The 26,435-nt window shown below is 44.3% G+C and overlaps 1 long non-coding RNA gene across 1 annotated transcript in view; it reads right to left on the bottom strand.

Annotated features, from left to right (window-relative positions):
- Positions 1–4,932: 4,932 nt before the first annotated feature.
- LOC136588037 (uncharacterized) overlaps positions 4,933–26,435 on the bottom strand; it is a 43,434-nt gene continuing 21,931 nt past the window's right edge. The window contains exons 2-3 of the long non-coding RNA XR_010787532.1: positions 21,513–21,573; positions 4,933–5,016 (exon numbers count right to left, since the gene is read on the bottom strand). This is a non-coding gene — a long non-coding RNA (uncharacterized lncRNA). The remainder of the gene's footprint in view (positions 5,017–21,512; positions 21,574–26,435) is intronic.

The raw sequence follows: 26,435 nt of genomic DNA, 5'->3' as shown, positions 1-26,435 counted from the left end.
CGTGGCGGCGTACTTGCGCTTGCGCTCCAACACTTGCGCTAGCGACGGCTGGACGCTGCGCTGACAGACATTGCTGGATGGGGCCGAGGACAGCGGAGGTGAGGGTGTGGGTGCAGGCCAGGAGACGGTAGTGCCTGTGTCCTCAGAGCGGGGTTGGATCTCAGTGGCAGGTTGGGGCACAGGGGGAGAGGCAGCGGTGCAAACCAGAGGCGGTGAACGGCCTTCGTCCCACCTTGTGGGGTGCATGGCCATCATATGTCTGCGCATGCTGGTGGTGGTGAGGCTGCTGGTGGTGGCTCCCCGGCTGATCTTGGCGCGACAAAGGTTGCACACCACTGTTCGTCGGTCGTCTGCACTCTCAGTGAAAAACTGCCAGACCTTTGAGCACCTCGGCCTCTGCAGGGTGGCATGGCGCGAGGGTGCGCTTTGGGAAACAGTTGGTGGATTATTCGGTCTGGCCCTGCCTCTACCCCTGGACACCGCACTGCCTCTTGCAACCTGCCCTGCTGCTGCCCTTGCCTCCCCCTCTGAAGACCTGTCCTCAGTAGGCGTAGCAAACCAGGTGGGGTCAGTCACCTCATCGTCCTCCTGCTGCTCTTCCTCAGAATCCTCGGTGCGCTCCTCCCTCAGACTTAATGCCCTTACTACTACCTCACTGATAGACAACTGTGTCTCATCGCCATCGGCCTCCTCACCCACTGTAAGGTCTTGAGACAGTTGCCGGAAGTCCCCATCCTCATCCCCCGAACCCCGGGAACTTTCCAATGGTTGGGCATCAGTGACGATAAACTCCTCTGGTGGTAGAGGAACCACTGCTGCCCAATCTGAGCAGGGGCCCGAGAACAGTTCCTGGGAGTCTGTCCGCTCCTCAGAATGTCTCATTTTCATGGAGTGAGGAGGCTGGGAGGAAGGAGGAGCAGCAGCCAGAGGATTCTGAGTTGCAGCAGTGGACAGCGCAGAACTCTGGGTGGACGATAGGTTGCTGGAAGCACTTTCTGCCATCCACGACAGGACCTGCTCACACTGCTCATATTCTAATAAAGGTCTACCGCGTGGACCCATTAAATGTGCTATGAATGTGGGGACGCCAGAAACGTGCCTCTCTCCTAATCCCGCAGCAGTCGGCTGCGATACACCTGCATCAGAAGCTCGGCCTGTGCCCACACCCGGACTAGGGCCTCCGCGTCCTCGGCCGCGCCCACGTCCTCTAGGCCTACCCCTACCCCTCAGCATGCTGTATTACCAGGAATGCAGAAACACAACACTGTAATTAAATGTGCCGCTTATTGGCCTGTGGTTTGAGGCTGAGTTTGCTTACGGAACGCCAGGAAATAATTTGGCGCAAGCCTGCTGTAACACTTAGCTGGCTGCGTATTTATTTGGAGAAATTTTACCCCCAGCACACACGGACCCAGAACACTGAGCAGAGTGACAGGCAGGCCAAATAGATTTTTTTCAAATCTTTTTTTGCAAAAGGACCACTGCGTATATTCAATCTATAAGTTGTCTTCTGGCCCTGCCTACACAATTCTGTCCCTGATGTGTGTGACGGAACTGCAGTGTTGCACTGTTATTAAGTGCAACAGAGCGGTGATTTCAGAGCCAGGAAATAATTTGGCGCAAGCCTGCTGTAACACTTAGCTGGCTGCGTATTTATTTGGAGAAATTTTACCCCCAGCACACACGGACCCACAACACTGAGCAGAGTGACAGGCAGGCCAAATAGATTTTTTTCAAATCTTTTTTTGCAAAAGGACCACTGCGTATATTCAATCTATAAGATGTCTTCTGGCCCTGCCTACACAATTCTGTCCCTGTAGTATTACTGCAGGGCGCAATGCTCTGCACGGCCGATATACCAAAAAAAAAAAATGTGCAACCCTGCTAACAGCAGCCTCCACAGTACTGCACACAGTTAGATGTGGCCCTAAGAAGGACCGTTGGGGTTCTTGAAGCCTACACTAACTCCTAACACTCTCCCTATAGCAGCTCCGGCACCAATAGCACTGTCCCTCAGCTATCTCACATCGCATCTGAGGCGAGCCGTGGGAGGGGCCGATTTTTATACTCGGGTGACACCTGATCTCCCCAGCCACTCACTGCAGGGTGGTGGTATAGGGCTTGAACGTCGCAGGGGGAAGTTGTAATGCCTTCCCTGTCTTTCAATTGGCCAGAAAAGCGCGCTAACGTCTCAGAGAGGAAAGTGAAAGTAACTCGAACATCGCGTCGTACTCGTTACGAGTAACGAGCATCTCGAACACGCTAATACTCGAACGAGTATCAAGCTCGGACGAGTACGTTCGCTCATCTCTAATAGGAATGTACAAAATTGAAAAACATATTTGTATTTTGGTTTCTATAACTATTTGCAGGCCTTGCATGGGGTCATTTTGGTAAGATGCTGCCCTCTTGTTCCCATTAACATTTTATTAAATGCCTTTGAAACATAAAAGTAGAGCAGTGTAGTTATATACAGTGAACATCCCTACTAAAATGCCAGGCTTTTGTCTTGTTAAAAACTCCAACAAAGACAAATCATTTCAGATCTATTTCCACCTTTATTGTGACCCAATATTTGTACGTCGAAAGAAACTGAAATCTTCTAGGGTGGGGGGAAAAAAAAAAAACAAAACCCTAAAATAAACCCCATAAATATGTACAATCTAAAAGTGAATACTTTGTTGATGTACCCTTTGACCTTATGATAGACACCTACACAAAAAGATTGCATGACATCAGCATGGCACATCTTGACTTGGCATTACCCGTACTTCCTTGCAAAATGCTCCAAACCGGTCAGATTGTGAGAACATCTGGTGTGTAGCGCCCAGTATTAGGTCAATCCCAAACCTTCAATGGGATTCAGGTTCGGGCTCTGGTTGGGCCATTTCAAAACTTTGATCTTCTGGTGAAGCCATTCTCTTGGTGATTTGGTGGTCTGCTTTCTAGCCGAGGCCTGAAGGTTTTGTGCCAAAATGGACTGATATCTGGAACTCTTCATGACTCAATCCGCCTTGACTAAAGCCCCAGTTCCAGCAACAGAAGAACAGCCCCACACATAACATTGCCCCCACTATCTTCGCTGTGGGTCTGGTGGTCTTCTGGTGATGGAGAGTGTTGGCTTTGTACCAAACATTCCTTTTGTAATTATGGCCAAGTAGTCCAACCTTGGTCTCATCAGACCCAAACACATTCCCCTACAGACTTCTGAGAAAAGAGGTAGAAATCCAGCAGCACTCACTTGCACATTCTCATATATGGAGAAAATATAAGTTGCAAAGCCAAATATCAGGAGTCATGGACTTCCAACTCCTTCCAAAGTCCCACAGAGTTAAGCAATGGCAGAGAAAGCAGTGTATCCAAATAATAAAACCAGAAACTTTATTGCTCTTTTTAAACATTGCTTAACTCTGTGGGCCCCTAGAGACTTCTGGCAGACCGGGTGTAGGTTTTGGCAAAACCTAGCTGGGCTTGGATGTTAGTCTTTGTTAGAAAAGTCTCCTCCCCCTCCCCACAGCCCAGACATATGAAGAATCCGCAAGATGGTTGTCACATGCACTACACAACCAGTACTTGCCAGGAACTCCTGCAGCTCCTTTAATATTGCTGTAGGCCTCGTGGCGGCCTCGCGGAACAATGTTCTTCTGGTCTTTTAGCAATTTTTGAGGGCCGCCCAGCTCTTGGTAACGTCGCTGTTGTGCCAAATGTAATCCACTTCTTGGTAGATGCAACGCCTTGGAGAGGTTTTGGTCCCCTTCTCCTGACTGATACCTTCCAACAATCAGATCCCTTTGATGTTTAAGATCTTTGTGGACCAAGAAAACTTCAAGTAAAACCTCCTAGAAGAGCCGGACATGATATGGGGAAATAAAAAGATCCCTGTAAATAACGGCAGTGAAGTTCTGACTGTTTATCATGTGTTTAAATGTGATTGGCCAACACAACCACATCCCCAAATATAAGAGGGTGTGAGCACCTATGCAACCGCATGATTTTAGCTTTGTTATTGTTATTTTTTGACCCTATGAGATTTCAATTAGTTTTCCAATGGAGTTGTACAGATAACGAGGCACACAAAGGGTGGAAATAAATCTGAAATGATTCATCTTTGTTGGATTTTTTTTTTTAACATGACATTATGTGTGTAGACTTTTTATATCCACTGTATCTGTTGCCAAGATCTAGAATACATCTTGTGCCATTTTGGCACATGGAAGCACATGGAATGCAGAGTAAAAAAGGGCAAAATGCACAATTTTACATAATAAAGCCACACAACAAGAACTGAGGTAACAGATGTTCCATTCTTTATTCCAAAAATAAATATCAGGGATGTAGGGTACAATATATTACACCGACGTCATCACAAAGTACAGTCCTTTGGCATCCGTGACAGAATATAGCAATAGTGTTGTACATCTGAATAAAGCAATGGTGGACCCCCTCCCACTTCCCCCACCCCCCAATTCATTGAGTAGTCCAATTTTTTTAGCCGATATATTTAAAAATAATTTGTAAAAAGGCACAAGGTTTTTTTTTTTTGTTTTACATAAAAATTATGGCACATTTTCTGTTTCTACCCAACTTTTTTTTTTTTGCTTTTACATTCAATAAAAAGGACTGAGGTGAAATCAGATAAAACCACTGTGGACGACTGGCGGATCCTCTTTATAAACTGTCAATATAGAAAAAAAAAAAGTTGTATTTGGTTCTATTGGCACGAAGCACTTTGTACCCATACAGAAGGGAATACATATTACTCGATTGTGTGTGGACGCGTCGCCACGTAGACAAGTACTACAATTATTACCACCAGGACGGCGATTGTGGGAAGCACTACGGTGGTGATCTGCTGACGAGCTTCCATCATGGCTTGTTTCCTCTCCTTCTTATCCCGGTTAGACTCCTTCTTGGGTTTTCCTTTCAGTTGTCTCATGTTGGTGGTGTCTTCAAGGATGGCACGCCAATAAGGTGGTGGAACTACAAGTTTATCAGTTGTAATATTCAACAGATGATCTGGAAAATGAGAAGAAGCACAGCGTTAATAATGGATGGGAGTATTCAACAAGTCATGTATGATCCATCCGATGAGTGTAGAAATGCCTCCTCGATAATGGAATGGGAACAAAGGATGTGCTTAACCACTGAACATTAAATGGTATCAAACACCAAACTGCCCATCTATCGTATCGGTGGGGTTTTCCTACATACACCTACAAATCACACCCCAGCTTTGCCCGATCATACATATACAGGGAAACACTGCAGAAAATAGCTATGTTCCCCATTCCTGGGGATCCACCCCATCCATAAGGCAATAGAGTTGAGGTTGGGCAACCTCATTTCAACACTTTGGTTTTTGCTCCTGGATTGTGGAGGGACAGCATTGGTAGCTATACATATATTTAGTAATCACAGAGTATCCATATAGTAAAAATTACCAGCAAGTAGAAGCCATGGAGTTGTCCTTCTCTTTACAGTTACAACAGAAGCTGGGTGACGCTACTAGAGCTCCCTCATGGGAGAACATGTAGGTCATTTACAGTCCTGAATGAAACCTTCATAATGTAAGTTTACATCGCTGTGTAACAAATCAGATTGGCCATCCTAAACTTTTAGAAATCTGGGTGGCATGTGCATGGTATGGTGGCGTATTGGCCTGGCTTTAGGACCACTTTGGAGTGGGGCTGAGAGAAATAGGGAGGCAAGGACAGCACAGTCTCATTATAGCCTATGAAGCTAGTCACATGCAACATTTTTGAATTGGGTCGATGGTCTGCATGGCCGAGAATAGGACATGCAATGTCAATGAAGTTGAAGTGTCTGTGAATATCAGCCAATACATGGAAGATGTCCCGTGTGCAGTCTGATAAGAGTTGTGCCTGGGTTTGTCAGGCACAACTCGCATTATAGCAGTGTGGCTCTAGCCTTATAAATTTGAAGCCCAGGTGTTGATGGGAAGAGAGTAGAGTTGGCAAGGGGAAATTATAATAAGGCATAACTAAACCTTCAAATAACTTGACATGACAGTGAGATGTCAGGAGTTTTCATTAATTGAGGGATTAGGTCCTCAGACCCCCATCGATCGCTTAAACGAACAGAGCTCGTCGCCTGCGATTAGCAAGTGGTGTATCGATTCGGACTCTCTCATAAACTCTGACTTACAAGTGTCACTATGAATAAAGCTAAAAAGAACAGATTGGGCACCAGACTCGTTTTAGTGATGGGTGGAGGTCTCAGGACCTGGAACCCCACCAATCAAATCCCAAGTGAGGTGGGACACATAAAACACCTGCCTTGCGCATGAAGACAGCTGGTTCCCTCTACAGCTGTAGGAGTAAACTCATCTTTTTGGCTACAGATATAGGTACTGTGGCATAATGTGTCCTCTTGGTGCCCATTTAGGAGCTCTGTGTGCAAAGGCTATTGGGGTGGTTTATAGATGGAGGTGGATGCAGTTTCTCCCACATGGCACGTGCCACCCACATCTCATACATGGTAACTTCATGAGAAAATGTAGTGTATTATGTTACATTAACATGAACAGTAGTCACTTCTGACTGTCAGACGGCTGCTCCAGCCGGGCCTTTTGCAAGATTGGCAAATGTAATGAGCTCAAACAAAATTAAAAGGTAAACACGGATACTGAAGGCATCCGGAGCCTGAGGGGTTTGTAACAGGAACATCCGTCATACAAGGTTTACTTTGTAACATTTTTTTTTCCCCCATAAAGGAGGCCTGCTGAAAGTGTGAGTGCTACTGGGTACCCAACCTAATGTCTCAAAACAAGACACAATGAAAAGTTAAAGAGTAACTTAAAGGGGTTGTCTCGTGAAAGCAAGTGGGGTTAAGCACTTCTGTATGGCCATATTAATGCACTTTGTAATATACATCGTGCATTAAATATTGGCCATACAGAAGTTATACACTTACCTTCCCTGCGCTGGTGTCCCTGTCTCCATGGCTCCGTCTAACTTCAGCGTCTAATCGCCCGATTAGACGCGCTTGCGCAGAAGGGTCTTCTGCCTTCGGGTCTGTCCGGCAGCAGCAGCGTTCTGGCTCTGCCCCCTTCTACGCATCATCACATAGCTCCGCCCCGTGTGCCGATTCCAGCGTCCTGATTGGCTGGAATCGGCACACATGACGGGGCGGAGCCAGAACGCCATGATGCGTAGAAGGGGGCGGAGCCAGAACGCCGCTCGTGCCCGGACCGAGCCGAAGGCAGAAGACCCTTCTGCGCAAGCGCGTCTAATCGGGCGATTAGACGCTGAAGTTAGACGGAGCCATGGAGAAGGGGACGCTAGCGCAGGGAAGGTAAGTGAATAACGTCTGTATGGCTCATATTTAATGCACGATGTATATTACAAAGTGCATTAATATGGCCATACAGAAGTGCTTAACCCCACTTGCTTTCGCGAGACAACCCCTTTAAGTTTAATTTTTTCCTAAATGTCTATTCCGTACATTTTTCATAGAAATCCCTCATTTGGCTACCTAACTGCATAGATAACAGAGCTCCAGCTGCGCCTGCACTGTTCCATACAAGTTTATTAATAAAGCCTGCTTTATAGTGTATTGATTTTTACAAAATACTTGATCGATTGTGGAGCCCTATGATCTTTTTCACAGCTCTGTTTTTATCAGGCTCCTGCCTCCGTTCCCCAGCGCTGTGTAAGGAGAAGCTGTTCTGTACGGACAATGGCTTCTCTCCTTCACAGCGTGCCTGTTCCTCACCTGACTCTATGCACTGTCAGGGTCTCATAGTACTGTACACCCGATGCACTATGTCACTACCCGATGACAGTGCATGCGCCCGGTGGGGAAGCACAGGTCTGTTGCTCCAGAAAGGCTTTAGTGTAAAGTGAGACAAGAGGAAGCTATCGTAGTCAGCCATTTTTGAAAGCAATGGACATCTGTATTTGGTGACCAGGTCACTGAGCATAAAGAAGAATATAAGACATTTTCTGTGCTCTCCTCCCTTTGTCTTGAGTACATTACTCCTATAAAAATCACATCTTTCTCAGATTGGATTAGTAATCAAAGAAAGGCAGAAAAGCCTTCATGTCAGTCCACTTGCATTCTGAGAACCAAAAACATTGGCTTTCATTCATTTTCAGTGTAGGCAGAAAACAGATAAAACATCAAGAGTGGTTTAAGAGTCCAGCCCAAAGAGAAAGGAGCACATCAATCAAACACTTTATGCCAGGATCCTGGTGTATAAAAATTGCACTTTTGTGCCAAAATATGTGAATTTTTGCCATTTTACACAGCCTTTAATAAGAAAGCAAAAAAAAAAATGATAATGAAAACAGGGCTAAGAATTAGGAAGTGTTGCATCACTTTTACTTCAATTACACCAGAATTAGAGCGCATGAGATCTGTGCAGTGCCAGACACATGAATATGAACCCCATTCTTTTTGGAAACCCTTGCCGATCCTCCTGTCAGCCGCGCCGGAGGATTGCTACTTCCCTAAAGTGATGGGAGGGGTTTTTGAAACGCTGCTGCAAAACATTCCATCCCATGTGCGCAGTCACCTAGAAGGGATTTCCAGCACTCCACCGTAGAATAGGTCAGCAACCGTATAGTCCTGGCGCACTTCACACAGTGCTGACTTTACTTTAGCCGGCGTAGTGAGGGCCCAGGAATCTGATTAACAGGACAGCCAGGCCAATACCTGCTGAGCTCTATGGAATATGTTGCTCTCCTATAGAAAGACATTGGATGCATCTACAAGATCTTCCATCCAAATGTAACCAGTTGATGCAATTGCATGCACTAAAACCCTTTAGGGGTGCGTTCACATGTCGCCGATTAGCTGTGGATTTTGTTTCAGATCTGCAGATTTCACCCCTTCAATATGAATTCAATTGAAAGAATGAAATTGGCTGCAGATCTGCATCAGCTCCCTGTTAATGTAGGCGCTGCGGGAAATCAGCACCATTTCTGCTACGTTAAGGAGGATCCAGGCCCGACCGCGGGTCTCCTGACCCAAATTCAGATCATCATAGGGATCTATGGTATTCTGAGTTCCCGTCAGTAGATCCACGTTTGGGCTGGGACCCTGATCCGTGGATCGCATAAATATGGTCTGAATACACTCATGTGCAACCGGCCTAAATGGTATGTCCACAGCTGAACAACATTTTAGAGTTGATACACAATTGGGTAACTTTTGGAGTACATTACTTCTCCTGCACTGCTCCAAAGTCATATTATAATCCAGAGCTGCACTCACTATTCTTCTAATTGTCATATTAAACAGACAGTACACCGTGACCCCACCAGCAGAATAGTGAGTGCAGCTCTGGAGTGAGTATAATACAGGATGTAACTCAGGCTCAGTACAGGATGAGTAATGTACACAGTGACTCCACCAGTAGAATAGTGAGTGCAGCTCTGGAGGATAATACAGGATGTAACTCAGGATCAGTACAGGATGAGTAATGTATGTACACAGTGAGTACAGCTCTGGAGTATAATACAGGATGTAACTCAGGCTCAGTACAGGATGAGTAATGTATGTACACAGTGAGTGCAGCTCTGGAGTGTAATACAGGATGTAACTCAGGATCAGAACAGGATAAGTAATGTATGTACACAGTTACTCCACCAGCAGAATAGTGAGGGCAGCTCTGGAGTATAATACAGGATGCAACTCAGGATCAGTACAGGATAAGTAATGTATGTACACAGTGACTCCAGCAGCAGAATAGGGAGTGCAGCTCTGGAGTGTAATACAGGATGTAACTCAGGCTCAGTACAGGATGAGTAATGTATGTACACAGTGAGTGCAGCTCTGGAGTGTAATACAGGATGTAACTCAGGATCAGCACAGGATAAGTAATGTATGTACACAGTTACTCCACCAGCAGAATAGTGAGTGCAGCTCTGGAGTGTAATACAGGATGTAACTCAGGATCAGCACAGGATAAGTAATGTATGTACACAGTTACTCCACCAGCAGAATAGTGAGTGCAGCTCTGGAGTGTAATACAGGATGTAACTCAGGGTCAGTACAGGATAAGTAATGTATGTACACAGTGACTCCAGCAGCAGAATAGGGAGTGCAGCTCTGGGGTGTAATACAGGATGTAACTCAGGCTCAGTACAGGATGAGTAATGTATGTACACAGTGAGTGCAGCTCTGGAGTGTAATACAGGATGTAACTCAGGATCAGCACAGGATAAGTAATGTATGTACACAGTTACTCCACCAGCAGAATAGTGAGTGCAGCTCTGGAGTGTAATACAGGATGTAACTCAGGATCAGTACAGGATGAGTAATGTATGTACACAGTGAGTGCAGCTTTGGAGTATAATACAGGATGTAACTCAGGATCAGTACAGGATGAGTAATGTATGTACACAGTGAGTGCAGCTCTGGAGTGTAATACAGGATGTAACTCAGGATCAGTACAGGATAAGTAATGTATGTACAGAGTGACTCCACCAGGAGAATAGTGAGTGCAGCTCTGGAGTGTTATACAGGATGTAACTCAGGATCAGTACAGGATTAGTAATGTATATACACAGTGACTCCACCAGCAGAATAGTGAGTGTAGCTCTGGAGTATAATACAGGATGTAACTCAGGATCAGTACAGGATAAGTAATTTATGTACACAGTGACTCCAGCAGCAGAATAGTGAGTGCAGCTCTGGAGTGTAATACAGGATGTAACTCAGGATCAGTACAGGATAAGTAATGTATGTACACAGTGACTCCAGCAGCAGAATAGTGAGTGCAGCTCTGGAGTGTAATACAGGATGTAACTCAGGATCAGTACAGGATAAGTAATGTATTGTATGTATGTAGTCATTTTATATACAATATGTAAAATAGTATTCAAATGTGAGCATATACAGATTATGAAAATGGCGGGTTAGGAGAGTTACTGAACTTCGCTGTGTGACCACTTTGTGGAGATATCCGTACCACCAATTCAGCGTTGTTACATACATTAATTGTAATAGGAGCGATCAAGTAAAAGGTTTCCTTTCAGAATAATGCTACCGCTCTGACCAAAAGGAACCCTGTGTGGAAAATACGCTAGAAAGGATTATTCCATTTTCCAGAAGCATCCACGCTGATGAGATGACACATTTTTCACACTAGAATGTAATTTACATTCTATCTACGAACCCTGGTTCAAATCCTCTTACGTACCAAAAGCATCGACCCGTGTAGATTGTTTGCATTTAATTTAAAGTCACAGTGACCGGCCATGTTACTAAACGCATTGCATAATAGCTTTAGATTTCCCTTTTACAAGTGATGGAAGTGAAGTAGCTCAGACTCCTCATCAACATTCAACTTGCCGCATCGGCATACGAGGGGGTCAGTCGTCATTAATGCCAATGAATAAAAGTTACCTGTAAACTAGGCCTTAATCCTCCTCTAAATCCAAACAGATATCCACAGAGAAGCATTAAATATTCAGAGCTGTAATCCTACATAACTAAGCTATAAATAATGTACACACGGCCGGCTTCTGCGCGGAAGGATTAAACTAATCATTTACGTGGATGCAGATCTATGATAAAGCGCTGAGTCTATTCTCGGAGGCGCAGTACGAACGGCAAACAATGAAACGCGCTGGATGGACTCATACAATGGATAACATGGAGCTTTGCAGTCAAGTAGAGACCCCAATCCTCTGGGAAGGGGTGGAAATACACAGATCACTGAGATCTATGGGAAGATGTCCGCGCCGGATATCCACTACTCCTTTTATAATGAGTTCGTGTCCCAAGAAATAAACCATGGATGTTCATTGCTTAAGGGTCTTTGCGCCAAATATCTGGTTAATGACCTTTACGATAGGAATATTACTTGGCACTGTCTCAAACATACGAGGGCGAGTCAAAAATTATCCACACCCTGGCCGTAGAATTTATTTTCATCAACTTTCAGAAAAGACAAAATATATTAGTTCTGACATAATCTCCCAGCCTTTTCATACACTTTGTGCACCTGTCAACAAAGTTTTGTATTCTCTCATTAAAGAAGGTTTTTAGACTGAGCAACAAGCCACAAATGCACCGCTGCCTTCCCCTCTTCATCAGACTTGAATCTTCGTCCTCTTAGGGCTTCTTTCAGGGGACCAAACAGGGATAGTCCACTGGGGCAAGATCAGGACTAAAGGGGGGATGCTTTAACACCTCAAAAAAGACTTATATTTAAAAAAAAAAAAAAAAATGTATCAGTTCACTTGCTAGCTCGATGTTGTCATCAGTCGTGGACGGGCGTCTAACTCCTTCATGACTGACACTTGTGCGGCCTTCTTTGAACGTACACACGTACACACACACACACGTGCGTACACACACACACACACGTACACGTGCGTACACACACACACACACACACACACACACACACGTGCGTACACACACACACACACACACACACACACACACACACACACACGTGCGTACACACACACACACACACACACACACGTGCGTACACACACACACACACACACACACACACGTGCGTACACACACACACACACACACACACACACACGTGCGTACACACACACACACACACACACGTGCGTACACACACACACACACACACGTGCGTACACACACACACACACACACACACACACGTGCGTACACACACACACACACACACACACGTGCGTACACACACACACACACACACGTGCGTACACACACACACACACACACACACACACACACACACGTGCGTACACACACACACACACACACACACACACACGTGCGTACACACACACACACACACACACACACGTGCGTACACACACACACACACACACACACGTGCGTACACACACACACGCGTACACACACACACACACACACACACACACACACACACACACACACACACACACACACTTTCTCCATACTGCGCACAAAGTCTTCAATAAATATTGGCACCAATTGCACCCTTAGACCACAAAAACAGAATTACTGTACGCTGTTCTTTTGCGCATATCACAAGCTTGGCAGCCATTTTTTCTTGCACTGCAGTGCGGGGGGTGGAGAGGTGCCATCCGGGGCCAACTATGATTGTTTCCCTATTAAAGACTGTGCCTTTAGTAGGCAGGCTGTTAAAATACAGTACAGTGCAACACCACAGTATTGCATTATCCAGTATAAGCAATGAGGTGATCGCAAGTTTAAGTCCTCTGTGAGGTTTAATTTAAAAAAAAAATAAAATAAAGCAATAATATCATCTGAAAGGGTCCAGTTTATTAACATACCACATTATTAATACCACATGACTAACTGCGCCAGAAGAGAAGAAAAAAAAAAATGGTGCCAATACAAAATACGAGCCGCCCCACAAAATAGTCTCTCCCCAAGGAGAGCACCCAGAAGGGGTGTGAGAAGACACCTGAGAGGTGGGTGAGGAGACTTAAGGCCCATTTTCACGGAAAGACGATTGCTCAAAATTCGTTCAAAAGATAACTTTAGCGATCATTTTGCATAAACTACTAAGTAGCTACTCAGCTGAATGAATACTATCAGCGCTATCCCACGGAAAACTCAGCGTGCGATCCAATAAGACGCACAATGATTTTCAAGCTGGCTTGAAGTCAGCAATAAACTAATAGTGCATGATAGCCGTAAGTTTCGACACAGCGATTATCGCTTAAAATATGGCTTTTGAGTAAGTTTTGAGCTATAGTCTTTGTGTCTAAATGGGCCTTTAGAGAGCCATGCACACTCCTCTAGGTAATGTATGCAAATAAGGAAAATGGAACAATACCTCTGCAGCACCACCTATTGGATGGCAGCATTCCTTTAAATCAATGTACGACTTTTTAACAAGTCTGTATAACAATGATTGGGAAAAGGAAACCAAGCCAGAATTCATACACAGACAGCTGTTTCAGGGCGTTTGCCCCTCATCAGTGTACAGTAGTTTTCTGGCTTGGCTAGGGAGAGGCTTGCGATGTGGGTCAGGAGGGGTGTCGTCTCTCCTTAAGGAGAGCACCCAAAAAGTGTGTGGAGACACTGTGTATGGTTTTCTGGCTTGGTTTTCCATCCCCAATCATTACTTGTTAAAAAAAATTGTACATTGATTTGAAGGAACACTGCCATCCAATAGGTGGCGCTGCAGAGGTATTGTTCCGTCTTCCTTATTTGAATAAGAGCCTCAAAATGGTGCAATGTGACCTGGACACAAGCGCATCAATGACCCTTGCTGATGGAAGGGTTAAACTGCTTTATTATAGACTGTATTAAAAGTAGTGTAAATTGCAGCAAATCTATAAAAATTGCAAACTAGTTATATTGCTTTCATCTTTCTGTAGTGTAACTGATGCATTTTACACCAAGCGTTCAGAATCTCTGGCAGCCCTGTCTAAATGAACGAAGGGGTGTTGTACATGGTCATCCAACCGCTCCATTAATTTGGAAAACTTCAGCACTCTCGTTCTGGTGTTCGAATGAGGTCCCAGTTGTCAGACCGTCTCCAGACTCTTCGTTTTCACCCAACCAGTGGATGGCTGAAAACTCAGATATCAAGTCATCTGCATTCCCCTTTAAAAAGGAGTTATCTGGGGGTTGATTAGTTACCTGATCCGGTCTAGCTCCTTTCTACCTCTATATTGGCCGTGATGAAGAAGGGGGCTGGCTTAAGTACTGAAATGAGCCAATCAGCCACTGCTCTGAGACAACATCACCGACAACAAGAAGCGGAGCAAGACTCTGCACCCAGTCACATGGTGTCGGAGCCTGGGCAGAAGTACAGGTGGCGATACCACTGGATCAGCAAAGTATTTCCCTCAAGTCCACCGAAATTGGAGCTGCTTTAACAGACCATCTCTCCTTTCTAACTCCGAAGAGTCCTGAACATGACATCCATATACATTTATAGGGCACATGGTCCGGGCTTGTCTTTAGGAGTCAACACCTTTCAACAATAAAATACTGTCCCCAATAAAGGCTAGTGTTCTGTACAATCAGTATACAGTAAGCTCCCCCTAGTGGTGACTGCAGGTAGACAGAATTTGTAAATTGTACTACGAGTACACAGAGGATGTGGAGCGCTGACTGCTATAAAGCTATCGTTTGGTGCAGGACGTTGAACTGATTTAGCTACGTTGACAGATTCAAGAGCTTTTTGACTCTAAAGTTCAAAAACAATTTTCTTTGTCAAGGACTGAATCCAATGTTTGTCTCATTTTGCCTTCACACCTGCAGTTTTAACAGTTTGCGGTTTCAACAATGGCCTTGAGCTAGCGGCGCGGTCTGGATACGGGTAAGCTATAGTATTTGACTTTTAAGACAAAACCTCTTTTCAGCTGCGGTTGTTTTGAAGGTTCCCACATTCCCATCTTGTCTGTCCTTGACTCACAAAACAAAGCCTCCACACCGCGCCGCGTTACATCACTATTCCGTCTGTACCTCTAGCGCTCTACACTCGATACGCAGAGCTTCAGACACGTTTCAGACCAGTAGAGCTGCAATCACACAGTGCCTGAACGACAACAATGAGCGGCGGAGCCCCGAGACAAAATGTGTTTGTTATCAAGTGAAACAACTGATTTTATGTTACAGTAAAAACCTCCAATTTACTCGTAAGTGCCATTTATCCAGCCGGGTCCCTTCTAGTAAATGCTGCATTACACACACACTGTAATTTTCTATTTTGCTGCCATTCTACCTTTCTCTAAACACAGATCCGAGAGATCGCAGCTGGAATTTAAAAGAAAGGAGAAATAAAAAAAAGAAGAAGAAAGCCATCTTCCAATATCCCCAATTTATCCTGTATGACATTACTGTCAAATGTAGGTATTAAAGTGTAGTGCTGGTTAGAAGGGAAGGAGACATTCCCAAAACTACAACCCCAATTCCAAAAAAGTTGGGGCGCTGTGTAAAATATAAATAGAAAAGAAAATAAATAAATAAAAGAAGAATGCAATGATTTGGAAATCTCATAACCGCATAGGATTCACAACAGAACATGTTGAAGGGGAGACATTTTTCAATTTACAAAAATCAATTCATTAAGGCCGCCTGCAGACGAGCGGGTCGGATCCGGCGGTGAGAATTCTCGCCGCGAGACCTGACCCGAGCGCCTGCAGAGACGAGCGCGTACTCACCCGCGCCCGGCGGCCCCGACTCTTTCATGTGCCGGCTGCCGGCGCATGCGCAGACCAGAGGCGGAGGCCGGGTGAGTGACGTTTCTGTGCGAGGCTCTGCGAGCCCCGCACAAAAATAGAACACGCCGCGGTTTGTTTGCCGCGCGACATTTCGCGCGGCCAAACCGCGGCCGTCTGCATAGGAGTGCGTATTGTAATGCACTCCTATGCAGGCTTTGAGCGGCGGAAATCCCGCCGCGGGATTTCCAACCATGTGCAGGCGGCCTAAGAAACGGATGGCAGCAACACATCTAAAAAAAAAAAATAAAAAAAATAGGGACAGGGTCAACAAAAGGCTATAAAGGAAAGTGGCATCAGTAGAAAAATGGATACTGCAATTATTTTTCATTAAAGGGGGTTCTGTTATTAAAAAAAGAAAAATTCTATACTTGCCTATTCCTTCCCCGTCAGTCTATTTACCAGATCTTCTCCCCACCTACCTTCTCCTGTTTCCTTCAGTCCCAGGGGGTGAGGGGAGTGGGGTATCACTTCACCTCCAGCTGACTGATGATGCCTTTTCCTCTGAGGTTACGTACATTGGCTGGCAGCCTTCTTCCTGACAGCCAATGTACGTTACATCACAGCTCACAGGCCAGCAGAGGGATGCCGATTTATTTCAGTGACTGCCCATGTGAGCTGCCTCTGAAATAGATCAGAATTCCTTCCTGGCCAGTGAACACTACAGCACAGGGACATGACCTTCACTGACCTGGCCGGGAGAGAATGCGAGAAATGTCAGCTTTATATCAAGCCAGCCAGTGTGATGAGGTGACCCTAGGGCACTGCAGAAGCTCAGCCAGGAGAACATGTGGTAAGGAGACTGACTGGGGGGAGGAATAGGAGAGTATAGATTTTTTTTTTTTTAAATGACAAAACCCCTGTAAGTCACATGACTATATAAAAAGAGTATGTTAGAGAGGCAGAGTCTCTCAGAAGGAAAGATGGAAATGACCACTGGCATAACTATAGGGGATGCAGGGGAGGCGGCTGCACCTGGGCCCATAAGGCCTCTCTTCTCCATATAGGGAGCTCAGTACTATAACTAAAGCATTATAGTTGGGGGTCCTGGTCCAGGTTTTGCATTGGGGCCCCAGGAGCTTCAAGTTACGCCTCTGGAAAGGTCGTTGTGCATGGTAAAGAGAAAGATAAATCTAAAAAAAAATAAAATAAATAGATAATTTCCTCAAGGATTCTAATGCCCAAAACAAAAAAAGCCAAAAACAGCTTTTCCACACTTTCGGAATTAGAGAAGACTTCCCTACTGAGCAGTATATGTGCCATCTACAGTACTAGCTAACCTGTAGCCCTGTTGTAACAACTTATGTAAGGTGCAGAAGGACAGATATGCTCTAACTTGAAGGGAACCCATGGCATAGAACAAAAAGCCGTGTCATCTTCAGGCAGTTCATTATAGATCAGCACTGGAGTAGATTGATCTAGTTTTGTACAGACAGATTCTGTATAAATTGACATTTTTTGATCTACAACTCCTCACATTTTAGGCTTAGGAGTCCATTGAGCAGCCCCATCAGCCTTCCCTGTATAAGTGTGTACACACACACACACACACAACTGTCAGTCACTAAGATGACCGCCCATTGGACTCCTAAAGTCCTAAACTTGCTCAGTCTTAGATCAATAAATGTCAATTTATACACAATCCCCACAAATATATTAAAGGGGTAGGAGGGGGATGCAGCTGCACTCTCTCTGTCCGTAAGAGGGGAGGTACAGAAGAGCTGGGGAGATATCAGAGTGCCTGCATGTTCAAAAGGAAGAAGGGTGTGTGTGTGTGTGTGTGTGTGTGTGTGTGTGTGTGTGTGTGTGTGTGTGTGTGTGTGTAATCTAAAATACATAAGTTAGACTAGCAATACCAGGCTGTACTATATCTAATGCATATCTACAGCTGCTTAAAAGAGATTACCTGGGAAGGAAGAAAAACTTTAAGACAGGCGCATAGTGTAATAAAAGCCATACTCGCCTGTCCCTGATCTCCAGTTTTCACTTCCAGCTGCAGAGTAATGACATCCTGATAACTAAACCGGTTACTGCTGCAGCTAATCACTGGCCAAAGTGAGATGATTGGCAGCAGCAGCAGTCACATGACCCTAGTGTAGGTGACATCATCACTGGCTTACTGCACTGGGAAGTGAAGACGAGCGTGAGAGATGGGGGGCAGGAGAGTATGGCTACACCACTCTAAACCTATTTGAAAAAAAAACTTTTTTCTACCCGAGTAACCTTGGCAATTATTTTTTCTATAGGGTAGCCACACTTTAATAAACTTCACTGACTTATTAATGTGCCTATAATGAAAATGTAAGTGCCATATGGCAAACATATACAATATTTGTTATACAATGTATTCCCATTCCTAAACTGAATGCTATGCGCAAGTATACCACATGTGAGAACTCCAGGAACTTCAGGAACCAGTCATTGTGAGGAAGTCGATTTTAGTTATTAGATAAAGTAAAGGTAGCCTTTAACTGAGTTCAAAAAAAAAAAAAATCTACTACATAGTATAAGACACTTTTAGACATTCTGCCAGAATACTGCCCAGTAGGAGTCTGCCCGCCTTCCCGTAACTCAACATCTGCTGTGTAATGTTAATTAACAAGTAAATGGAACAGATCAGACATTCCCGGCACAGAATAGGCGGTAATCACTGGCACTCTGCTCCTCACACAACCATACTACTTATTTTCTGTTCTACCATCTACATGAAATCTCCCCTTTTCTTCTTGGATTCTAATAGACTTGTGTGGAAGGCGGGTGTGATTAACTCTGGTAATCACTGGTTACAGGCTGCAGCCAACCGCAAAAAATAGGGCAAAAAAAGATCAAAAATGTTACGATTAAATGAGGAAAAAAAGCGAACTATATAATTGAAAATAGAAAGAATTCTTTAAAATGCAAAGAGAATTAAATTTTTTTCTTTAAAGCTCCGATCTGAAGAGTTTATTATACCCCTATTGTAGCACGTTTGTAATAGATATATTTTTTTTAGCAGGTTTTCAGTTTTTTAAATTTGTGCAGAGTGCAAATAAAGATTTTGTTTTCATAAGAAGCAGATTAGGTGATGACCGGAAGGACTCCTGGCTTCTCCGTCCACAGCTAGTGGGACATGTTGTGGGCCGGGAGACTAGATATAAAAAAAAACAAAAACGGCCATAATATGATATAGTGGCAGCTAGCCTGCTTCTTGATGGTCTCCACCAACCATAACCGATCAGTATACCGAAGGGACTAAGTTGCTGCTCTCTTGCAAGTGACGGGAGCTCAGTGACAATCCCGTTTACCCAAGTGAAGCCCTATCCAAGAGGATGGGAAGGGAGGTGACACGTTTAGAGAAACCAGCTGCATAAATGTTAAGTTAAGGGCCACTCAGTTTACAAGAATATGAATTGAGCGATTTCTTGCTCAGTGCCCCATCGGTCACAACATGTACAAAGTACGATCATCACCCGAATCCACCGCTTCAAGCGTGAATTCGGGTGATGATCGCCCGGTGTAAAATACCCTTTAGGGTAGCCATAAATGTTAGATATAGATTGGCCAAACCCATGGAACCTCTTATGTACATGATGATTTCCTGACTCTCCTAAGACAGCTGTCAGGACTCAAACCCAGGAGCGCCTGTACTCAAGGTGGCAGCTCTACCTGCTGAGCTATCCAGCTCTTTGAATAGCTCCCCTGCATGACCTTGTACTTGGTTCCAACCAGTTATCCAGTTTCCTGTTTGGCTCCACCCTGTTCTTCCAGATTGGACATCCTATAAAAGCCTTTCCCTTCCACTTTCTACCTGTGTGATTATTGTGCTCCAGGACTATAGTCAAGCTCCACTGCCTGCCTGCTCCTTTGTACTGCAACCGATAATACCTGTGAACCAACCTCTGGCTTCCCCCAACTACACTACCTGCCTTCTTCTTTGTACTGCAACCGGTACTACTTGTGTAGTGACCTCTGTCTTCCCCCGACTACCCTACCAGCTTCTTTGTACCGCAACCGATACTACTCGTGCACGACCTCTGGCTTCCCCTGACCACGTTACCTGCCTGCATTGGTTACAATACTAAGGCTCCGAACCTGAACAGGACCATTAGAACAGTGGATGTCGGAGAGACAAGGACTAGACATTTGGATTTCATCTGCCAGATCTTTCTGTTCTTTCTTCTCTTCATTCGAAACAAGTGTCGGCTTGGCTGTGCATACAGATGTATAAGGGTGTCGGAGGAGAACCCTTAGTAGACGGCTATCTAAATATAGGGGCAGTCTGAGGGTTACAAGGTGTTAAAAAGGGAAGTTACATATCCTTTACTCCTCGTTTTTTCCCTTGCAGAAATCTTTTCATCTCAATTTCATTTCTAGGCCATATTTTCCCCACAAGCGACAACACTTTTGATCTTCTTTCCTCTTATCTTACATAACTGGGTAATTGACATGAGCCATTAGATTTCTGTAATATCCAGGCCCAGGAGGATAAGTAAACCTAAAGGGTTCTTTCACACAGGAGGCAGGTATGTTATAAGCAAAGGAAACATTCATGATGTTTAATAAATCGGTTTTCTGGGACTAAAATCTTGATGACCTCTCCCTCAGGAGAGATAATCAATATCAGATGGGCGGAGGAGCCAGTTCCAAACATCTCTGACAATTACATGTTTGAAAGAGCCCCGGCACCTGCATGAGCTCTTCTCTGGCCTGCGATGGCATGTTAATTGGCCTCATTGTCCATGTGCAGCTCAGTCCATTTCAACTGAATGGTGACGGGGAGCTGTGTCTTATACTCACCTGGTCCCTCATGGCTGAGATGTCCCCGGAAAAGTCAGCATGAGCACAAACCGTTTGACAGTTTTCAGAAGGCTGTGCCTGCACACCTCCCATTGATCACTATGCAAATGCATGCGCAGAGCCTTCTGGGAACAAAAAATAAATAAGACTCAAGCTTGCTGTGCTCACATTGACTTTGCCGGGGACCATGTGAGTATGAGACATAGCTCCCCGAACCCTCTGTAACGTAAACTATAGGCACCATGACTTAGTTTATGGTGCTTATAGTGGTTGACAGGTTCCCTTTAACATTATACTCTACTCTTGCTCCCATTAAAATCAGAGGAGGCAATGCAACTTCTGTCTCCAGCCTCAATGCAGAGGTCAGGCTCTACGGCAGACAGCAAGCCTGAGGATCAGCTGACTGGTGAGGATCCCAGCAATCAACTATTGATGACCCATCAGTAGTAAATTCCTGGAAAATCCCTTTAATTTCAATAGAGTGCAGCTCAGCTCCAATGAGGTGGGCAGGGGATTTGAATACATTACTTTATCGACACAAGCCACCCTCCACCAATTTTACCATACCTTTAGGTTATCGACCTCTCGATCCTCCTAGAAGGTCCTGAACCTTTTCTTTATTTGCAACCTGCAATACATAACCAGAATATTTATCAGCATTCGGGCAGCACAATGGATATACAGGATATTACCCCTAGTCTACAGTCGCTGCACGGTTTGATATCGACCAATCATTGTTGACCGTGTCAGAGGTCATAAGGGCTCCGGTTGGGCCATAAGTCATGTATGGCTTTAGAAGTGTTCATCTGGTTGTACATAATGAAGTAGAATACTGCGCTGCTCTTTTCCCATCTGCAGCCTTCTCCTTGTCCCTCTCTAGATGTCCTCCTCCCACCCACACAACACTAATGGTCAGGTAAAGCCACGCTCTACTTTGGTTTATAGGGATGGTGCATGAGTGGGCATAAGTGTTGTGTAAGTGGATGGGACAACCCCCGAGGAACCTCTATATAGCACTTTATTAGTTGGCACACAGATTTCCAAAATAGAGCGGAATTTGTCTTTTGGGGGGGGGGGGGGGGGTGTAATTTGTGTTTAAATCAGGGTTGCTTTTAAAGTGTTGTACACGGGAGTCCTTGATGGTCAGCATAATTTTAACCCTTTCCAATCCACTGTCTGACCTCTGAAGACATTATGATTTAAGGCTGTACAGCTTTGATGTTGGAAGACGGCCGTCGAGGTTCTCTTACTGTATATTGCCAGCCTCTCTGCTATCCAAGCCTATCCAACGTGTCACCTCATGCAGTACTGGCTTTAGCCAGCAGATAGCGCCATTGTGTAATGGCAGAAAAAGAGTAATCCCCCTAGGAAAACCAGGATAGAAATTGGATTGGAAAGGGTTAAAGAGGATTGCATGGCGCAGGCTCAGGTTTTCAGCCCATTAAGCCCAAAATGGAAGCAAAAATATTATTTATATATATATTTGTCATTGCGCATCACAAAAATCTATTAAAACATTTAATCTGCAAGATCATCAGTATAACGTATGGGGGGGGGGGGGGGGGGGAATGGGGAAACCAGATTTCTGCGACATCCCTGCTCCAAGAAAATTGAATTTTAAAAAAGTGACCTACATACAGATGTGTGTGTATATATATATATATATATATATATATATATATATATATAAAATTTTAATTTTAGTTGCATTTTCCAATGGTACCATTTAATATACTATATGATGCACTGAGAAACTTTAGAAAAGCTCTAAATCAGGGTGAAAAAGAAAAAACCTGTGCCTTTTTCGGGGACTCTATATATCATGTACTATATTAAAATGGTAGCATTAGAAAATGCAACTCATGGCTGACAGGCAAAAAGCAAAATCATAAAAAAAAAAAAAAAGAAAAGTTAATACTTGCTGAAAACCCCAAAAACGAAGAGTTGCAAAGAGGTTAAAAGCATCCTGTAAACCAAGATTTCCTCTATTCCACTGAGTGAGAAAATAATTCCAAATAGATTTTGCATTACAAATTTCCAATTTATTTCCCAAATTAAGCTTCCATGTTTACGGTCACATCAGCTGAGCAGCACAGCGCGCTCCACTGTGAAATACGGCTGTAATCATGCAAAAACTACAAAATTTAAATAAAAGAACATTATTTAAAATCGGTCTCAGATTTAAAAAAAGAGCCGCCATTCTAAATGACTTTATTAGCGCCATTTCTTTAGTTATGCACTCATTTCACCGGTATAACAGCAATTACAAAAAAAATTGGCCTATTTCATCAAACAAGTCTTGGCTTAAATTTCACTTTTGTTCACATCATCACAGGAGAGTCGCTGAGGCTGATTTTTGGAAGATTTGCAATTTTCGACCATTAAAAGCCGTACAGTGTAATAAGGGATGGAACACAGCAGCGAGCGGTGAGGAAACGGAGATCAGACAGGGGCGTTCTGGGGGACTTCCATCGTCTGGCATGAAATGGACCCCCGTGGGTTGTTGCTGTTCCTCCTCTTACCCTTTACACTCTGGCATGATGCTATCCCACTTGTTAACTGCCTTAGGGCGGATTTGTGTGTGCAAAACCTGCAGGCAACACGCGGAAAATATAACTTAGCGATTTCAAAGGGTTTGTTCTCGTTTCCTCATTCTTTGCACGGGGGAAAAAAATAAAAAAATAAAAAAAATTTAAAAAATAAAAAATCGCAGCATGACCTATTTTTCTGTGATTCTGCTGCATGAAATTTCCAATGATTTTCTATAGGGGCATGAGGGAAAAAAACTAAACATAGCACTCGCATGCCAAGCAACTTGCATGTCAGTGCGATGCATTTGTCAAGCATTTTACTATGGGAACCACAAGTGATTTTTCACGGGCATGAAAAACTGATGCAAGTCTCAGGACTCATACACTTCACACTGGCGAACACTTTATCGCCGCGAGAAAATTGTTGCAAAAATCTGAACTTTTTTCCTGCAATTTTTAAGCATCAGTGACGCTTTGACTCGCAAAACCCATTGCTGCCACTTATGATTTTCTCGCAAGGTTTGTCATGCTTTTTTAGTGCAAGAGTTAAAAACTGATTGCACAAAAATCTCAAGTTTGTGCTTTGTGATACAACAAAAAGTAAGCTCCATAGGAGAAAAACACCCCCCCCCCCACCCCCCCAAAACAAAAAAAACCAAAAACACAAAAAGCAGAAAGATAGCGCACGCAGCAATTTTTTTCTCACTATATCACATGATTGAAATCATCGCTAATGTGAAGGAAATCATTGAAAATCATGAGTTTTTGCACACTCTCGCAACAGTGGAAAATCGTGTGATTTAATCACCAGTGTAAGAGCGCCCTCATGCAAATAATGTGTTTTTAGCTCAAAAACGCATCGTACATTTAGGGCGTCTTCACACAGGCGGAAGAAAAAAAAAATACGCACAAAGCAAGAGTAAGGAAAAACGCAGATTTAGAAACTAATGATTTTCAATGGTTTTCTTCACATTTCCGATGTTTTCACTCATGTGTTGTGAGAAAAAAAAACAACCAAAACCTTGCAGCATGCTCCATCTTCCTGCGTTTTTTTTTTTTTTTTTAATCTTCCGTATGGAGCCTCCTGCTTATCGCATGATCTTGCGATTTTCATGCGATGCATTCTTAACATTAGAAAGTCCTATTGACTTTTGCGTTAAAAAAGCGGTAAAGTCACGTGAAAAAAAACAAAACAAGAAAAACGCAAGTGGCAGAGACGCTTTTGCGAAAAAAAAAGCAGAGGCAAAAAAGGAGGGGGAAAACCACAGCGATTTTCTCACGACAAAAATTGTGACCGCCTATGTGAAGTTAGCCTAAGGAAAATCATGGTGAAGCTGCAGTTGAAACATTCAGTTTTGCATTAAGTGTTTTTTTCACGTGGGCCGATTCTTCCATCCAGCAGGAATCGACGTCACTCGCACATTCAAATGATAAATCACCTCGTCTAAAAAAGGACCCCACCTCTGACTGCATATTAAAAAAAAACAAAAAAAAAAAAACAAAAAAACTACACCTATTAGTCACTGGACAAATTTACGGTTATGGTCCTCCCTCCCTGGGATTTATCTAAATGCTATTAACCCAACATGTCTGTGCCCTCTTGCCCTCTGTCTCTGGTGTTTATATGGTACAAATTAAGTTCAGCATGTTCCTGCCCTCCCATGTGATCATGTGGTATAGTAAATAGGTCTTTAGATGTGTTCTCTTCAGAGATGAGCGAGCGTACTCGTCCGAGCTTGATGCTAGTTCGAGTATTAGGGTACTCAAGATGCTCGTTACTCAAGACGAGCACCACGCGGTGTTCGAGTCACTTCCATTTTCTTCCCAGAAAAGTTTGTGCCGTTTTCTGGCCAATAGAAACACAGGGAAGGCATTACAACTTCCTCCTGTGAAGTTCCAGCCCTATCGCACCCCCCTGCAGTGAGTGGCTGGGGAGATCAGGTGACACCAGAGTATATAAACTGGGGCCGCCCGCGGCTCGCCACAGATGCACGCTGAGAGACATTAGGGAAAGTGCCGTCCTGCTGTAACTGCTATAAGGAGAGTGTTAGGCTGTTATCTTCGTCTTCAAGAACCCCAACGGTCCTTCTTAGGGCCACATCTGATCGTGTGCAATACTGTTGACGCTGCTTTTAGCAGTTTTGCACTTTTTTTTTTGGTATATCGGGCGTGCAGGCCATAGCGTCCTCAGTTTGCAGTCATTTTACTGAGTATAGGGGCAGTACTGGTGAGGCAGGGACAGTGGTACAGGGAAAGAGATACACTGGCTATATAGGCAGTGGGCTTTTTCAAAAAAATTGGAAAAAAAAAATCTTTGGGCTGCCTGTGACCGTGTTCAGTTTACTGCGTGTCTGCTGGGGGTAGTAGTCGCTCACTATTACCCAGCTAGGTGTTACTGCAGCCTTGCGCATAATTTTTTCTGGCTGCACTGTGCTTTCAATAACTACTGTCATCCTCCAACAGGGAAATCCATATACAGGCTATATAGGCAGTGGGCTTTTTCCCAAAAATTGGAAAAAAATACTATATTTGGGCTGCCTGTGACCGTCTTCAGTTTACTGCGTGTCTGCTGGGGGTAGTAGTCGCTCATTATTACCCAGCTAAGCCTGTGACCGTCTTCAGTGTACTGCGTGTCTGCTGGGGTTAATAGTCGCTCATTATTACTCAGCTAAGCGTTACAGCAGGCTTGCGCATAATTGTTTCCTGGCTCTGCTGTGTCCGTTACATGATCGCCGTCATCCCACCAGAGGGAAAGAGTATACATATATATGCTGCATATGGTGTCTGTCTGGTTTTTCACCTCACCATTTTAAAAAATTGAAGCAAAATACTTAAGGCCTACCACTGGCCTTTGGCCACTTGACTGGTTCTGCCCTGTGAATTCTAGTAGCTCAGTCATACGCACCTAGGTCTCACAACAGGCTTGCGCATAATTGTTTCCTGGCTCTGCTGTGCGTTC

The sequence above is a fragment of the Eleutherodactylus coqui genome, chromosome 1 (genome assembly GCF_035609145.1).
Source record: "Eleutherodactylus coqui strain aEleCoq1 chromosome 1, aEleCoq1.hap1, whole genome shotgun sequence".
Classification (NCBI taxonomy): Eukaryota; Metazoa; Chordata; class Amphibia; order Anura; family Eleutherodactylidae; genus Eleutherodactylus; species Eleutherodactylus coqui.
This window is presented reverse-complemented; position numbering and strand designations above follow the sequence as displayed.